Source organism: Hippocampus bargibanti, linkage group LG02 (assembly GCF_051943395.1).
Source record: "Hippocampus bargibanti isolate YZ-2025 linkage group LG02, ASM5194339v1, whole genome shotgun sequence".
Taxonomy (NCBI): Eukaryota; Metazoa; Chordata; class Actinopteri; order Syngnathiformes; family Syngnathidae; genus Hippocampus; species Hippocampus bargibanti.
In genome coordinates this window covers 27,782,930-27,802,325 of record NC_142735.1, presented here as the reverse complement: position 1 = coordinate 27,802,325, position 19,396 = coordinate 27,782,930, and the positions used below count along the sequence as shown (strand labels likewise).

The following is a 19,396-nucleotide window of genomic DNA, read 5'->3' as shown; positions in this document are numbered from 1 at the left end:
TATTTATTTATTTATTCATGTGTTAGCTTTGTTATTTATTGATGTAATTATTTTATTTATTTGTTTATTTTATATTTGTTTTATTTATGTATCCGTTTATTTATTTATGATTAATTCATGTTCACTTATTTATTTATATATTTATGTATGTATGTGTGATGGGTGTCACAACAGTGACTGTCTTGAGCTCCACGTTGCTGCCGTCTTAATAATACCAGACGCCTGGATGTGTCTTTTTATTTCTTTTATTTCTGCAACACAGTATGGCGGAAGTGATGGGTGAAGTCGCATGGGTTTCGTCTTGTGATCAACATAAGTCTCGTCCAAGTAGTTCTGAAAACTATGGGCAGGACTTAGTGCCACAGTGTGCGCCGTTGCGTCACTTCCGTCATAATTTAATAATCTTAGTGCACAACTCCGTTAAATATGTATGTATGTATGTATGTATATATGTATGCATGCATGCATGCATGCATGGATGGATGGATGGATGGATTTATTTGGTTATTTGTTCAGGTATTTATTCATTTGTGTAATTATTTATATTTATTTGTTTGTTGGTTGTTTAGTATTTATTTGTGTGTTTAATTGTTTATATATCCATTTATTCTTTTCTTTATTCGTCATCTATTTATTTAGTTATTTATTGACTTTCCGACCTTGAGCCATTGAATGAGCGAGACGCGCGCACACACAAGGTGCCAGGTGTTGTAATGACAAAGCTTCCATAATGTGTGGGCACACGTGCTAGTTGTGTCCCCGTTTAGCAGCAAGCAGGAGGATAACGTGCACTTAACGCAGTGCCGGCACGTGTCAGTGGGAATAGTTGGGAATGGTTGTTGATGTCCGACAGTTCATATTTCAAATGATTCGCCACTTCGGGCTACTATGTTATCCAACAATTCTAAAATTGGACACCCTAAAAAAAATACACAGTGGCTATCGCAGTTCTCTCAAGTGGGTGTACATGCTTGCGCTTTGTTTTGGCAGGTGTTTGGGCACAAAAAAAAAACAAAAAACAAAAAAACATTTGCACCGCTGCCTATCATCACACTTTGTCATCTCAAAGGCTGCATCCACACTCATCCTGCATTTCATAACCGCGGCGAAGGTCAGTTTGAGATAATACATGGAAACTCCCAAAGCTTAATGACCCGAGTGAGAGACAGAAAAACTAGCCATCCTGCAGGATCACCAGATCATCTGGCATGACTCCCTAAGTGAACTACAGCACTCTGGATTTCCTCATCTGAGTAACGCTGAATTTGAACTTATTTTCAGGCCTGATCAGTGATGTCCTTCTCAAGCTAAGTAAAAACAAACAAACAAACAAACAAACAAACAAACAAATAAACAGTGAAACAAAACAAAACAAAACAAAACAAAACAAAACAAAACAAAACAAAACAAAACAAAACAAAACAAAACAAAACAAAACAAAAATAGTAATGTGGAAAAAACGGTTAGTAGCAATGCTACCATTAGAGCGAGCTAACAGAGTTACCTATGTGGCTAAAGGAGTGTTTTAAAGAAGCAACGGGCCAAAATTATGGAAGAGCTCAAAAAATAACTTTTTAAAGACAAGAGTTCTTTTGGTGAAAAAGAAAGAACTAAATAAAAGGGAGGCGTTTTCAGACAAGCCATCACAAGAGAAGACGCCAAAATGCTGATTAGCCGCTAAACTCCTTCGAAACCTCTGTGTACTTTGGTGTCGATCCACTACACACAAGCGCTTTCCAATTTTCTGTAATGAGTCCAAAGCGTCATATTGATATCGTGATTGTGATTAGTCAAGAGCCGCTCGGCTTCAAATTAGCAGGCCCATTATCTGCATTTGTAGCTGAAAACAAACAGAGAAGATTAACCTCGAGAGAAAAATTGGACTCGCGGGCCTCCAAAACAGAATTAGTGTACAATGTTGTTGAATCACACATGAAGGAGGCTGAAATGAAATCCCACAGTAGTGTGGAAGCGGGTCTGGGGGGCGAAGGTGTTAGGTCTTGTCTAGTGAGTCGGAGTGATATGGAAACGACACTTTTTCTTTTTGCAATACACAACCCGCCCACAGGGGGCGACATAATTTACTCATCCCACCTTCAACAAAACTCATCCAGACAAAGCAAGCATAATTTGAACTTCTGAATACCTACAATTTGTCACCTTGAATAATATTGCTGCAAATCATTAAAGGACAACCGACATCTCCGGACAAGTTGTGTCCATAATTTGTAAAATGGCTTCAAATGACTTCTACTGAACGTATTTTACAAAGATTCCACCGCATATAGCTATATTTTACGTTTTAAGACTCGCGCTGAATATTCAGAAAGTCTTGTTTTTGAGTTGGTGACGATGCCTACCGTGACGTCACTAAAGGAACGCCCCTGACCGAAAAAAAAGATGCATTGTAGCGGTCCTTCTATCACGTCAATGTATTTTGCTGTACAGTGAGACCTCAACTTACGAACTTAATTGGTTCCCAGACAGAGTGTGTAAGGCGAAAAGTGTGTATCTCCAAAAAAAAAAATCCCATAGGAAACCATTAAAATGGGAGTAATCAAAGTCAAAGTCAAAGTCAAAGTCAAAGTCAAAGTCAGCTTTATTGTCAAATATGCTAATATGCATGACATACAGCACAGATGAAATTACTGTCCTCTCGAACCCAGCATGCAAGGTGCTTATAATTACTTAACAAACATAAACGTGAAAACGCCAATTTGCCGGGAGAGGGGAGCCGCTGCGTGTTCACGCGCCGCCATCTTGGGGAAAAAAAAATAAAAAAAAATCTGTTCCCGCGTTTCCATAAAATATACTTTTCAACTAAATAAGCCTTAAAACTACACACAACATCTCTTATTCTATGTATAATAAATGTGCTTTTGTATTGTAATGAAAGAAATAAACTGCATTGTATCATAAAGTCACTTTATTTGCATTTGTTATGGTCATTGATGGCTTGATGGAGGTCAAAGGCGTTGGAGGTCAAAGGTCAAACTGAATTGCTGTTTGGAAAGAGAGGCACATTACATGAGAACTGTAATTAAAGAAATAAACTGTGCTGTAAAATAAAGTTTTATTGACCTTTTTGATGGTCGTTGACGGCTTATGGAAGGAGAGTCACCTTTCATAAGGACTGTTGGTAACTTAACCTCTGGTGCTGTTCGGTCGTGTGCTTGCACCGAAGATCACTCCGCCAGCCGTGGTGGGTGTGTATTATGAAAATAGTGCTTATTACAAGGTTTAATTTTCAGAAATTTGAAGTTTGTATGACGGAAAGTTAGTAAGATAAGGTGTTTGTAAGTTGAGGTCTCACTGTACTTGTTTGGTCTGGAGACCTCGTGTTGCACCCAAAATCCGCCAGAAGAAGGCGTCCAAGATCCATATAAGGAATTTATCAGCCTGTGGAAACGGAGGTGGCCACAGGACGTCGCCATTTTGTGCCTCTTTTTCGTTGAGACATCTCCCCTCAATGTTGCCTCATAATGGCACGGAATAAATTCTTAACATGGAATAAATTGCGAACATGTATGCTTTCCTCTTCAGAACTATTTGAATCATATTCATAACTGGATATGTAACAAGAAAGCATATTCTCAGAATCTGAAGCCATTGTTTGGATTCTGCAGCAATGCAAGACGTCTTGGTGTGACGTCACTGGGTTCCGCACTGGGGGCGGGACTTTCTGAAAATGCCCGATTCGCAGCTCAATTTTTTTGCAGATTTTGGACACTTTAAGTCATTTTTATTGGTGTTTTGCATTTGAATGAAAATATCATACTGTGTATTTTGGGTATTTTAGATGCTATAAAACGTTTTTCTGATGTCAGTTAAGAAACAAAAAAGTGACGTCGGTTTTCCTTTAAGGTGAAGTCAAGTCCAAAATCTTCTTGACAATAATCTGTTCAATGAAGCCCTACGAGACTAAAAACAACATTCTGATCAATATTGCAGTTGCGGAATCTGGAATAAGCAGCAGAACACAACCAATTGTATTAAAAATCCATCTCAGGGAGGCGGCCATTGTGCCCCCCTGCTGTCCGCTGAAAATGACATCACAGTCGTTTAAAGGACAACCGACGTCACTTTTTTGTTTTTTACTTCGTGTTTATCCGTGTTGATGGCGAAATTAGAAGGAAAACACGTAAAAATACACGATGGTGAATTGTTGTGTGTTGCACCAAGACAACTATTTGATATTCGCTGACACAAATTCCGAGCAGACAAATCATCCCTTTTCCAACGGAGCTTGGGCGCCATCTTCTGCATTTTCTGGGACGCTACACATCAGTCCTGATGCCTCAAAATGACCCGAAAGAACTTCTTTAATCGAGATGGTCCTTCTTGTTTAGATTGAACAAGTAGGATGTTTATTTGCCTGAGCACAGAGAGCAACTGCTTCTCTCAGCATTGTATAAGTACTATTTTTGTTATCGCTGTCAAAGGACCATATGTAGCGTTGTGGCTGCATTGCCAGATCCGCTCAACATTCAGCATGCCTCATTTATCTTAAGAGAGAATATATTGCACAAAATGAGGATACAAAATAACTGTTTCTTCACAAACATGTACGACAATTTTGGCCAGCTAGCGCGTGATGCTGTTGCGCTACCTGTCACAAATGCACCGACGGTGGGGAGTGTCCACCGACGCCGAGGCGGGTGGGCGTCGGCGCTCTGGTCGAGGGTCTCCTGACGCCGACCAGGGCGAAAGCTTACGACCGTTTGACTTACGACCATTTTTTTTGGAACAGAACCCGGTCGTAAGTCAGATGTTACCTGTACTTTGGTGCGCTTTACACCAGTAAATACGGTTATTAGAAAGGTGTGTCAGTGGACATTTTTCCTTTTCCCCATTAAAACAAATCAGAAACTTGGGAATTGGTCACCTCATTACAGTCAATTCAGTGAAGGAGGTGAACAATGCTTGTAACAAAAAACGGAATTCAGGGTGCGAGTGTTTGAGGCAATGGGAGGCTGCTTGGGGGGTGGGGGTGGGATATGCAGCCTCCTTCTGGTTGACGCCGTCTCACACACACCAGCATCACTACAAGCAGCAGCAGCAGCAGCAGGAGCACAGACGCCGTCTTTGGAATACCGGGAATGTTCCGTCATCACCTGTAGCTGCTGTGCGGCGCTTCCCGACACACGCATGCGCGTACAGACGTCCCCCACTGCTCCCCGCACAGAAAGGATGGCACGCACCAAGCGACAGCCGCGGCCGAATCACCACCACCGAGCAACCCCCTGTCCCTGTGCAGGCAGCGCGGCCCGGATGAGCTGATCCGGCAGGAAGCCAGAGGCAGAGGGAGGGCCGGGATGAGGCAGGGAGCGCCAGGGGGGCGGAAGGAGATCCCACGGGAAGGAGCGACGTACGGACAGACCGACCCAATCTTGGGAAAGGAAGCAAAGCAACGCACGTGAGACGCCAGGTACCAGTAGGGACTCATTTGGAGGATATTTTTCGATCCCTCTTGCAAACAGGTAAGACAGCTTGACTCCCGTTAGCACCTGTCAGAAATCAGTTAATGGATTCATTTACTGGTCAGCGGACGTCAAGCGAACGAAAAACGGAAGCGTCCGTGTGCGTGCGTGCTGGTGCTTTTCGACCAGAGACGGACCTCGCGCATGTGAGAAACTGTTTGGGTTCGGTGCAGAGGCAGGAGATGGGTGGTTCACGAAGCACCAGCACGTCCCCACTCTATTGAGTAATGCTGGGGGGGAAGAGTGAGTTGGGGGTCTGCAGAGTTTGCTTGTGGTTTTTTTGGAGCGCGACATGGCGGTGCAGCAGACAGTCGCAGTTGGAACGAGCGCGCGTGTCAGCGCCTTGTGCGCCAGGGGAGGCACGGAGATGATGGATGGCGCTGCGGAACGGCACATGAAACCCTTTGTCAGCCCACATACCGCCCCCCCCCCCCCACCCGTCCTGGGAAAAAAGGGAGGGGGGGATCGCCGCCTGCGCATAGCACGCATGCGTTCGGTGTTAGCATATGAACCGTTAGCATGTGAAAAGAATGGTAGGAAGTCAAACGTAAGACAGTGAGACACATTTAGTGGTTTCGTTGGTATTGTACGACCTCAATTGATACTTTTTTTGGTTGCTTTTTCACCAAAAAGAAACATCAGATAAGTCAGCCTAACCTCAATTCATGCATTTTTTTTGCAAATTCCCTGAAAAAAAGATCCAATAAAGCGGACTCGATAGTCATGGTTTCATCACGATTTAACTCATTCACTGCTATTCCCGAATTGATTTGGGTTTTGTTTTTTATTGCAGGGGGTACTGATGAAGCGCTGGTCAGACCTCTGGCAATGTTTTTTCCCTTCCACGAGGGGGCAGCATTTGCCATTTGTCTATGTTAGCACTTTGTTACAGCTTCAGCTGTTGTTAAAGCACCGTATACACCAATATTGCATGATATTTTGGACAGTCGTCCTCAATTCAAGTTCATATAACTGCAGACCCGAATCATTTAGGACTAAACTCTTTTTTTTCTTACGCTGAATTGAATGTTTATGTAGTCCTAAAACTCAATATTCTGTGGGTTTTGGAATTCAAGTGATAATGACAAAAACACTGGCACTGGAGTGGACACATTTTTGCACATCGTCTGCCAGTGAATGGGTTAACAATTTGCCTCGTCAGCAAAATTTCTAAGCGACGTGACATACATGTTGACTAATTCTTACCTCATCATTAACGGACGTAAATATGAAATATCTAGAGTCGGATGTTTTGACGGTCGTCAAAGATGGCGCCACTTTTTTTTTCGATGTACGTCATCAAAACTCACCCAGATTGATGAAATTAATGCAATGAAATCCAAAATCCTGTTTTGGGTGCGTGGTCCATTGGGGTGTGTACACATATGCAACCCGGTAGTTTGTTTTTGCCGCTTGCATGTGTATTTTTTTTCAGTTGGCATGGCAGAGCGCAGCAGAAAGTTTCAAATCCTTTGTTTGCTTTTTTTTTCGGTGTGCGCAATGGTGTTCATCCGTGACCTCTTGTGGGTGAGGACTTGTTTTCAAGACTCTCTCGTCGCTTCTTTGCTCTTTCGCTCACTTTCTTCCTCCTCCACTCTGCTCTTTCTCATAACGGAAAGGATTGTTTTTTTTGTTGTTATGTTTTTCCAGCACAACACATTGTGCTCCCTTCCACGACCGATTCTCACGCAGGCTCCTTCATTTTTTTCCCATTTCAATTGGACTCCATGTTCACGTTCAGTTATCTCCTTTGGCTCAACCTCATTTCCACCTCACTTTCCCCCCCCCCATCACTTCCTTCGGTCACCTTCCCGACTCCTTTTTTAATTTCTCTGCGTCCTCAGTTCACATATCCCCCCCTGCTTCCCCGCTGTGACAGAATCGTGGAAGGTGGCTGCGGTTGCTATCATCACGCTGAAACCAAACAGGTTCAGATGGAGGTTACGGCGCTTTAATCGCACCGCCGCCTCCTCACTCTAATTTTACTCCCCTTTTCCGCGTCCGCTGTCGGGAAGCATTAGCTAATTCAATTTCGGAGCAGGAAATATGGCGGACATCAGGATGCCAGCAAGCCTCATTACATGCCGCCAAGGACCCTGGTCCACTTCCGTCCCAACGCCACGACCCGAAGGTTCCGACAATTACTGATGTCGCTTGACCCCGATTTAAAAATATAACTTTTGGCCAACGGTGATTGGGCGCAATTAGGATTTTCACAGGCATGAGGGGGGACAGGAGGGCGGTTGGGGGGGGCTTTATGGCTTTTTGGCTTCTGCGACAGTTCCTCAGTGCTGCGGCTAATGGACTTCTGTAATCAAGCCATGCCGTTTTATCAGTGATGTCACGCTCACAGCGCACCGCCTCCACGAGGACGATCAAAGTCAAATTTCACAGTGAGAAGACGTTGATGCAGCAAAAAAAATAAAATAATAAAAATGCAGCCAAGGCTTTTACGTCTTGGTGTGGGGCCATGCACGACTCTGCAATCACATCACAGACGCTTTCATGACCACTTTGGTCACCATGTGCCAGTGTGATCAGCAACCTTTGACCACTAAAGGAAGAGAAACTGAAAGTGTGTGTGTGTGCGTGTGTGTGTGTGTGTGTCTGCGCCATTGTTTGTGCGTGCATGTAGGCGCGTGTGTATGTGTGCGTCTGTGTGTTCATGTAGGTGTGTGTGTGCGAGTGCGTTTGTGTGTGGTTGTGGTTGTGGTTGTGTGTGTGCGCGTGTGTTGTGTGTGCTGTGTGTGTTTGTGTGTGTACATCATTGTGTGTGTCTGTGTGTGCGCCATTTTGTGTGTGTGTGTGTGTGTGTGTGTGTGTGTGTGCGTGTGTGTGTGTGTGTTTGTGTGTGTACATCATTGTGTGTGTCTGTGTGTGCGCCATTTTGTGTGTGTGTGTGTGTGTGTGTGTGTGTGTGTGTGTGTGTGTGTGTGTGTGTGTGTGTGTGTGTGTGTGTGTGTGTGTGTGGGTGACACACGTGGAACAGAATGGCGTCACAATTTGGAAGAGAGATGAGCACTAGTTTTGCCGGGAAACCATTAAAAGAAAAAATCACATAACATGGCCGATCACATGACAATAAGCCACTTCCTGTCATTGGCGAGTAAAACGGCGCAAGTGGTACGCGCCGAACTGCTGGGGGGCGACATTGAAGTGTGGGTTTGAAAAACTTTTTCGGTGCACTATCCAAAGCCGTAGGTTGTACGTCGTTAAGATAACGTGTGACCCCCAGGGGGCGCTTGCTTTACGACGCTGGCGTCCTGCCATTTCCTCAAGAGGGGATCAATGAGAGCGTTAGCCTCAAGGGCGCCAGGGACGAGAAAAAAAAATCTCAAACTCATTTCATCATTGACTGATGAACTCAGAAGGCCTCGTCAGTGCTTTTTGCGCCACTGGAACAAAACGGAACCTGATTGGACCAAAAAAAAAATACATAAAATACATAAAAAGCCGTCATAAGCTCAGTGTTTGTTAAGCAAGGCTTGAAATGACACGAGCTCACCGCGGCGGACGATTTGCTTCAGCAAATACCCCCTCCCACCCTTTGCATTCCAGCTGAGTCCAGCATTTGCTTGAGAGCAAACAAGGGACAAACATGTGAGCGCTGATGACCCCCCACGCCACCCCCCGGCCTACACCTGTGTCGCGAACGCAATCTGTTGTTTTTCCTGAAAAACACTTCATACATGACCGCGTTCAGGTCGCAGATTGTTTCGTGAGTGGGAGAACGAACCACAGTGGCAGGAAACACAACGTTCTTCTTCCTGGCACGGACATGCGCCGATCTCCGTCAAATGAAATTGTTATGTCATGAAATTATTTTAATGTACAGTGATACCTTTGCTTATGAACTTAATTGGTTCTCAGACAGAGTGTGTAAGGCAAAAAGTGTGTATCCCAAACATTAATTTCCCATAGGAAACCATAAAATATATATATAGAATCCGTTCCCAGGTCCCCATAAAACATAATATTCTACTAAATAAGCCTTAAAACTTCACTAAACATACCGTGTTTTATGTATAATAAATGTGCTATGGTATTGTAATTAAAGAAATAAACTGTACTGTATAATGAAGTCGTTTTATTTACCTTTGTGATGGTCGTTGATGGCTTGATTGAATGGAGTGGCCGGTTTCATCAGCATTAAACACATGATGAGGAATGTAACCTTCTTCCACCATCTTGAGGAATGATTCCTTGTAAGCTTTGGCCGCTTTATCGTCAGAACTGGCTGCCTCACCATGACGAATGACACTATGAATCCCTGTACGACGCTTAAAGTTCTCGAACCATCCGTGGCTCGTCTTGAAATCATCAATGGATGCCGAACTTCCAGGTTGCCTCTTGACGATATACGAGTGAAGTTGCCGTCTCTGCGATAATTTTACCTTGTTCCTCATCAATTGTGTTCTGTTTAGCTGGGTTGATAGATTTTTGCATCAAGTGTACATATGGCTTGTGCAAGTTATTTGTGGAGCCTGATTGATGGAATATTTTAACCTTTCAGTCTACACTCTGCCTTGGAACTATCAATAAAGTTGAAACAAGTCCAAATTCCACTGTTTTGCATCCATTTTCTCACTCTCTCTCTCTCTGTCGTCTACCTATCTATTTAATATTTCCAGCTGTGTGTTTCTGTAAACCCCCCCCTTTCACTACTGCGTTCTTGACTAATCACGTGCAGCTTTGACCGAAGACTGGGGGCGGGGAATAGAGGACAAAAAACGTCGGCTACCATTTCCTTCTTAGGAGAACAGGCTCGTTCGCGAACAACACATCACTCATTGTGGCGCTCCGTGTGTATCTCGAAAAATAGCCTAGATTAAATTCTTGTGAATTTAACGTTCGTAAGCCGAAAAGTTCGTTAGCCAAGGCATTCGTAAGCCGAAGTATCACTGTATTCCTTACAATCTAGTTTCTTTATTTCATGAGAGAATGCCGAATCAACAAATTATTTTTAAAAGATGAGGGCAGAAGCAATTCACAAACAGAACACAAAAACCGAACGGAACGACTCACGGAGACTAAAACAAAAACAGTAACCGTAACAACTGTTTGTCTCAACGAAGTGGATTAGGAATCAGTCCTACCGTCAAATCGGATCACTTTGTCACAACCAACTTTGTCAAATCAACTTTGACTAACAAAATGATCTGCGCGCACGCGCTACGACGAGCTAAAATTAGCACCACTCGTTGGACGTATTTTGTTGACATTTCATGTTGTGATTCTGAAGTGTTTCAAATGACGTACATGGCGAAGCGGGAGTCGCTCAGGTTATTGTTCTATTTGGAGGGAGAACCAAGTCATGTTTTTCCGCCGGCGAACAACCACAGCAGCGACAAGTGAGAGGTTAGCGTTAAAGAACACGCTGCGCTCGTTTACGAGGCAGCGTAAGGCTTGCGACGACGCGGCGGCCGGCTAGCCATGAGAGTGTCTTATAAATAAAAAGAAAAATATAAGTATCAAAACTGCTGGAAAATAGCATCCGACCGAGCTTTGAGCAGCGCAGGAACGTGGCGGCACTCGTCCCTGAGACGGCTACATTTTCTCTAGCTGCTCCGCGATCTGCGTTTCGAGGTTGCAAAGCCACTCGCAATCTTTGCCATCTTTACATTGGGGGCTTCCAGCTGACATATTCGCTATCCTCCTTCCAGGCAGACCGCCAGCGTCAAGGACGCCTCGCACATTTAGGAAAGGCGGGCCATGAACTTGAAGGCTATGGAAAGCTATTGGCTTAATTAGCCCTTTCTATAAATTAATATCCATCGGCAAAACAACGTCATCATCTGCAACGCAGTTCACTTATACAAGTACACCCCCCCAAGCACCCCCACTCCACCTACATTCTGAATGGGCTTGAAAATGCACTTTGAGGCACTCCTCAGAGAAGTGTGAATGTCACTGCAGCGCTAAGACCGACCGAAGTTGGATGAAAAGATACAACACGTAAAGCGGATGCTCCAAACGGAGGCGTCGTATCTTTATTGATACATTTGATATTCTGTTTGAGTGCTTCATATGCTTTTCCTTACCCCCCGCCCCCCACCAAATCCCGCCCTGCCCTGAATCAAATTACTGCACCTCCCTCAACAGCCCATTTGTTCCTGGGAGATCAATAAAGTTTCCTCTAATCCAATTGAAACAAAGGCGCTGTTGACGAACGCAGTCGGTTTACATATGAGACACTTGCGCCAGCTGCTCATCCAGGAGAATTAAAATGGGGACAAAGGCACTGTGATGGCTTTTTTGGTCGATATCTCAACTCAAACAATTCAAAGTTTGAACACTTTTCCATGCCCAGAAATTGGGAAATCGGCAATCAACTTGTCCTTCCCCCCAGAGTTCAGAGCAGTGGTTCTTAACCTTTTAAGAGGTACATAACCCGACCAGTTAATGAGTGAAAAATAATTACATATATTTTTTTACAATTTAAAGACAGGTAACAGCCGCCTTACGACTGGGTTGCGTTTCGACCAATCGGTCGTAAGTCAAAATGGTCGGAAGTCGAAATTAATTCAAAATGTTGAATAGAACTGTCTCAAAGAGGCGGCGGCGCCGGCCATGGGCCCGACGCGGCGTCCTCGTCACAGCGATCCGGAGCGCCAACACCCGACCCAACTCACACGGTCGATTGCTGTGTGAGAGTGAGATGCTGGCTGGCTGGCCAAAATTGTCGTACGCATTGCCGGGCTGCTAGCGCCTTGTGGTGCCAGGCGTCGAATTAAAATAAATAAATTGGGTTTGGCGGTCGTGGTCGTAAGTACGGGTGGTTGTTAGTCGCGCCGGTTGTAAGTCGGACGTTACCTGTATATAAATAACTCATTCATAAAAACGAGAAAAAGTAAAGAAACTTCAAGACATAAGTTTATTTTTTATTTTTTATTTGTATTTTATAATTTTACGACATAATTTCGCGACAGTCACGGGTTGACAATACAGTAAAGTCTCGTTATATCGATATCGGATATATCGATAGTCCCGGTTATATCGATACTATTTCTATGCATGCACGGAGAAAATTACATGCAAACAGGGTCGGATATATCGATAGTCCCGGTTATATCGATATTTTTTCGGACTCCCTTGAATATCGATATAACGAGACTTTACTGTATTTCACATAGCACTGATTGGACAAGCAATCACATGTGATAATCTGCAGCCAATGATGGCCAAGTGGGCGTGCCATAAATAATTATCAATAGGGTCGTGAGTGTCTTACCAACAATGGGGGACATTCCGTCGAACCTAAATTCGGGTTCGATCGATCAAGTTAAGACCCAATAGTTGAGACTCTGACCAAAGCAACCCCGTCCCCCTTTTTTTTAAGTTCCTTTACCGTGGGCTCATAAAACCCCAATTGGGATTTATTTTGCGTATCGCCTTTGCACAGACCCTTCGAAAAAACACAGGATGCTTTTTATATATTTTCTTTACCGTGAAATACTCAGAGACAAACTTGACAATTGGACTCAAAGAGCCGACAAGCTACGCAGATGCGTTCTATTGTGCCGCCGCCGATGCTCCTTTCTCAGCGCACAGAATGAATCCTGCGACTCGCACAAAGCGCGAAGGCATCGCCATGGAGACCGGCGTGGAAGCTCGCTTCAAGTTGTGTGACTTAAGAGAAGAGGATCATGAAGGGAAGTGGCTGCAAACGAACTCTGACGGCCGAGAGTACAAACGTTGCCGTTGATGCGAATGTCGTCACTGTGGAGGTGGGGAGGCAGGCGCGCAGAGACGAGGTCCTGACGTCGGAAGCCAACGCACTCGGTTGCGTGTTTGTTTTTATTTATTCTTTTAAAAGTAGTCTATCAGAGGGAGCTGCCGCCTTGGCATTTAATTTAAGCCACAGGAGGGGAAATCGATATCCCAAGGAGCGTCCTGTTTAAAGCCTTTACAGGTGATTCTGTTCAAGCCCGCAATTATAACTTCTGTGTCTGGCCTGGCGATAAAAAAAATTGCAAAAATCAGTTTCCAGATGAAAAATATAAAAACCTTCAAACGAAAGGGGGATGATGACCGTGAACAAAGTTAATGAAAAAGACTCTTTAAAATCCTGACCCCCAATGACATGGCGAACGCTGGTCAATGATATGAAATCATGCCCGGCAGCTTAAAAGCAATTTAAATAAAACAATTTGTTCAATGTTTTGGTGATGAAAGGTTGGGATCAATTGCAGCGATGATTAAAAGGCCACTCATCACTTGGCCAGTTTCGTGAGCTCTCAAGCAAGGACGTCATTCGCAACTGGGAGATCAACATCCTAAGATGTCGACTCAAGGGGTTTTCTTGGTACGGCTCGGCTTCACCTCCCAAAAACGTTTTTGTGCTTTGTTTTTCGGTTCAACCGTCCTCAATCGACTTGAATGAGTGTTTTGCTGAAAAATATACAATATCATAGTCTACAAAATGACAAATCATGCCTGTCATTGTCGATCGCAGGTACAGCAATTTATCTAAAGAGTATGTTGTTCACAAACGTATTCATTTATTATTATTTTTTGAAAACATATCAGCAACCACCTCAACAATGAAAAGGTTTGCCATTTTAGTTTAAAATGACCCAATGTAGCCCCCACGACCCCTCGATGTACGCTAACCAACAGAAGAACCCAGTGTCTTGTCATACCAAATAGCTAGCCCTAGGCTAACCTTTTATTCAAAGTACAACCGACGTCACTTTTTTGTTTTTTTACCTGACACCAGAAAAACGTTTTATAGCATCTAAAATACCCAAAACACACAGTATGATATTTTTTAGTGAAATGCAAAACACCAATAAAAATGACAGTGTCCAAAATCTGCAAAAAAATTGAGCTGCGAATTGGGCTTTTTCAGAAAGTCCCGCCCCCAGTTCGTGACGTCACACCAAGACGTCTTGCATTGCTGGAGAATCCAAACAATGGCTTCAGATTGGGAGAAGATGCTTTCTTGTGACACATCCAGTTAGGAATATGATTCACATAGTTGTGAAGAGGAAAGCATACATGTTTGCAATCGATTCAAAAATTGATTCTGTGCCATTTTGAGGCAACATTGGGGGAAAATCTCTCACCCAAAAAAAGAGGCACAAAATGGCGACATCCTGTGGCCACCTCCGTCTACACAGGCTGATAAATTCCTTATAATGCGCTTGAATGCCCTCTTCTGGCCTTCTGGCGGCTTTTGGGTGCAACATGAGGTCCCCAGACCAAACAAGTACAGCAAAATACATTGACGTGATGGAAGGACGGCTACAAAGCGTCTTTTTTACGGTCAAGGGTGGTCCTTTAGTGACGTCACATATGGACTCGTCACCAACTCAAAAATAAGACTATCTGAATATTCAGCGCGAGTCTTAAAACGTAAAATATAGCTATATGCGGTGGAATCTTTGTAAAATACGTTCAGTAGAAGTCATTTGAAGCCATTTTACAAATTATGGACACAACTTGTCCGGAGACGTCGGTTGTCCTTTAAAGTTCCTTTACCGTGTGGATTTGGATCGCCCGATCCAACATTCGAGTTTGCAAACTCCTTTCAGGCATCAGAGGCTGACAGCAAAGGAACCACAAAGGCTTTGATACAATGACTGTGTGAATTTTACTGACTGCTAGCTTAACATTTTAATTTCATGCTCATTAGCCGGCTAACCATTCCCCATACAAACGCAAACACTCCCGCGGCGAGAGCGCTTCATGTGACGCTGCAATATATCCTGATTCAGTCTCGCTCCAATCTAGAAACTCCAACTCGGCATTCCATTTTAATGCCTAATTTGCATATTAATTCGAATCTCGGTCGATGCGTGCTCGGTTAGCTATGACCCGATTCAAAGTATTCAGGAATTGTAAATATTACCTCGAGCGCCATTCTCGAATTTGTTCGAGTTTTGTTTTTTTATTGTTTGGGTGCAGATAAAGCGCTGGCCATGTCCTCTGGCAATGTTTTTTCCCTTCCACAAGTGATCAGCATTTCCCTTTTTCAATGTTAGCACTTTGTTTCAGCTTGAGCTGTTGTTAAAGCGCTTTGTAAACCAATATATGTTTTGCATTGTATTTTGGACAGCCACCCTCATTACAAGCTCTTATAACTCCAGACCCATATAATTTAGGAATTAACTCGTTTTTTTCTGATGAAAAAGTAAAGTAATAATATAATCCATCCATTTCCCATACCGCTTATTCCTCACTAGGGTCGCTGGGGGTGCTGGAGCCTATCTCAGCTGTCTTCGGGCACGAGGCGGGGGACACCCTGAATTGTTTGCCAGCCAAACGCAGGGCACACAGAGACAAACAACAGTCACTCTCACACTCACACCTAGGGACAATTTCGAGTGTTCAATCTGCCTGCCATGCATGTTTTTGGAATGTGGGAGGAAACCGGAGGCCTCGGAGAAAACCCACGTGGGTCCGGGGAGAACATGCAAACTCCACACAGGGAGGCCGGAGCGAGACGCGAACCGGCGACCTCTGCACTGCGAAGCAGGTGTGCTAACAACTCGACCACCGGGCCGCCCTCATAATATAATATAATATTGAGTTTTAGGACTACATAAACATTTCATGCCGCGTAAGAAACCTTCGACTCTCTTCTTTCATCAGAAAAAAACGAGTTAATTCCTAAATTATATGGGTCTGGAGTTATAAGAGCTTGTAATGAGGGTGGCTGTCCAAAATACAACGCAAGACATATATTGGTTTACAAAGCGCTTTAACAACAGCTCAAGCTGAAACAAAGTGCTAACATTGAAAAAGGGAAATGCTGATCACTTGTGGAAGGGAAAAAACATTGCCAGAGGACATGGCCAACGCTTTATCTGCACCCAAACAATAAAAAAACAAAACTCGAACAAATTCGAGAATGGCGCTCGAGGTAATATTTACAATTCCTGAATACATTAGTGAATGGCAGTGAATGAGTTAAAAGCTAACATACCAGAGTTCAAAGATGCTAGCTAAGTGTTTATCGGAGTGACTTTCCACCCCATAATTTCATCCCTACACATTTCAGATAACTAAAATGCTACGCCTGCATAACTGTCGCCTTTTCCCAAATCTATTTTTACCACCACGAGGAAAAATATAAATAAATAAAAGGAGATTCTGCTTCCTTATTGGACCGAATCGACTTCTCTAGTCGCACATCAGGAGCTCTTCACGGCCGATGAACATGTCTGAGTCACTTTAGTGCTACTGGCGCGCCGAGATCGTCCCCGCATTGATCCGAGTCAAACAACTCGCACGGGCGCAGGATGAAAACGGGAACAAGCTGCTCTCAGGAAAGATTGCGGCGCCGTTTCTGGCTTTGAGAACTTCGAACTCTGCTGTTTAATTAGATTGGATCCCGTCACGTGGCGCGCATTAACTCAGAGTCAAAGGACATGATACATTTTCCAGCTGTGACACATTCCCTCCTGACGAGAACAAAAAGGTCAAGTGTTTTGTCTCCAATGTTCTCATCCCAAGGAGACATGAGGAGCAAGCGCGTACCGTTGACCACGGGGCAAACACGAAGAGAGGTGTGTGAAATTAGGAAAAAAATATATACATATATAAAGTAAAAGGGATTTTTGTCTCATCACCTCGGGAACAAATCATGGATCGATCTGAACGACGATCTGAATATTCCGTGCCCGCCTCAAAGCAACACGGGAGATCTGATGACGTCACGTGATTACACGTCGGGCGCCTGTTTGAATATTAATAGGAGCTCACATTCTATGGTCGGTTTCCAATCATGTCAATATAACGTGCCAGATGTGTCACAGCCTGACACCTTGTCACGATCGTCATTGGGATAAGCCTGCCAGAAAGAGCGATTAAAAAAAAAAATATCATAAAAAAAACACAACTTAGCCCCAACCCGGCATTAAAAATTTTAGGGGATGCTGTTTATGTAACAGTGGTGTCAAGCTCGAGGCTCGGGGGCCAGATGTGGTCCGCCCAATAACTTTATATGGTCCATGAAAGCAAATCAAGTGCATCAAATTTGACGATCGTGACTAAAATCGAAAGATTTCGGATTGTCATATGTAATCAATAAAAAAATATTTTCTCAAAGCAACCCAACCGCTGAACACATTTGATCCTTAAATTTTGATTTGATCCATCAATTTCTTATGCTCGCTATCTATTAGCTATCTACTAGCTGGCTAGCTAGCTTTCTGTGTATTGACTTCCGGGTTGAGTGAACACTGGCGCGTGTGGCCAGCGCTCACCCACAGAAAAAACTTCATCTTGTGACTGTAAAGTGACCTTGAGAGTTTTGAAAAGCACTTAGAAATGAAATGTATTATTATTATTATTATTATTATTATTATTATTATTATTATTATTATTATTATTATTATTATTATTATTATTACAGTCTTGACGTCGTCATGACAAATTTAGGTTTGATATTGTCACATTCGGATTGGCAGCAATGGGTGGGGTCGCGCCTCCCCGCTCGTACCACCTGCTGCCAATCACCTCATTATGTCACCAGGTATTTATACAGGGCACTTTCTATACAATTCGCCGGAGTATTGATGTTCCTCGCTACATCCAGTGAACAGATCAGACCCTTTCGACTGCGCACTTGTATGTACCCGGTCCGAGGCCCCCCACACGTCCCATTAGTTATTGTCCTAGTCGGGATTGTTGCATTATTGCACCTCCGGGTGATTGCTATTTTACTCCGTTGGCGTAGTATGCGGGTTTGGTTTCCCCCTTAACCCCCTACTCACACTTTGGTGTTTTCTATTTTATTTTTCCCGTGGTCCGTTTTTTGTTATTTCATTAAACATCTTGCACTGATCTGTTGTCTCTGTCGATTACTTTGGCATCCAGATATTCATTTAGTTTCCGACGAGATACCTGCTCTCTGCCTCGTTCAGAACATGACAGATATCCGCACTGTTGAAAAAATGGCGAGATTTATTTTGAAATATGTATTTGAAGATAAGTGCTCGAAACGCAAGAAGAGAGAGAAGATCTTTGATAGAATTATCTTGGAAAAATAAATGTTCTGTGATACCGTGGGCGAACCGTTAGCACTTCTGCTTCAGCGTGCAAAAGTTTGGGGAACGATTTCCTGCATGGGGTTTTCTCTTGGTACTCCGGTTGCCTCCCACATTCCCAAAAGATGAACAGGAGGCTCAAATCTGTCCTGCGGTGTGATTGGTAGTGCAAATTTTTGTTCGTCTCTGTATGCCCTGTGATAGGCTGGCAACCGCTTCAGGGTGCCCCCAGTCAACTGTCCGACGACGGCTGTCTCTCGCACGTTGCGATAAAGCAGTTCAGATGATGGACGGATGGATCGATATTTTCTTCCATAATTATTTCAGCGTGGCTATCACTCACTTACGAACAGATCAGTGTCTTGTCAGTGACTGTACGAACGTTGCTGGATTAAAGAAGAACTACATTTTTTAGACCATCAATGGACACTGGCTTGAAAAAAAACCTGCTTTTCGTATACAGTATTTGCCTTTACAAATACATACATACAGTGATACTTCTGCTGCTTTCGCTATAGTTTATTTCTTTAATTACAATACAATAGCACATTTATTATATGAAAAATAAGGTGTATTTTGTGTAATTTTAAGGCCTATTTAGTTGAAAATTATGTTTTATGAGGACCTGGGAACGGATTATTCTCATTTTAATGGTTTCCTATGGGAAATTAATGTTTGGAATACACACTTTTCATCTTTCACACACTTTCTGGGAACCAATTAAGATTGTAAGCGAAGGTATCACTGTATTAGTTTATATAGGGCTTTAACAACAGCTGAAACTGGTACAAAGCGCTAATATGGAAAAAAGCAAAATGCTGCCCGCTTTGTGGAACGGAAAAACATTGCCAGAGGCCATGGCCAGCGATTTATCGCCACTCAAGCAAGAAAAACAAAACCCGAAAAAAAATTGAAAATGGC

General features: G+C 43.5%; 1 protein-coding gene across 1 annotated transcript in view; it reads left to right on the top strand.

Moving 5' to 3' along the window:
• The first annotated feature begins 5,055 nt into the window (after positions 1-5,055).
• The window catches only part of trpc5a (transient receptor potential cation channel, subfamily C, member 5a), a 47,204-nt gene continuing 32,863 nt past the window's right edge, over positions 5,056-19,396 (top strand). The window contains exon 1 of the mRNA XM_088990655.1: positions 5,056-5,480. The gene's annotated coding sequence lies outside the window, so the exon portion shown is untranslated. The remainder of the gene's footprint in view (positions 5,481-19,396) is intronic.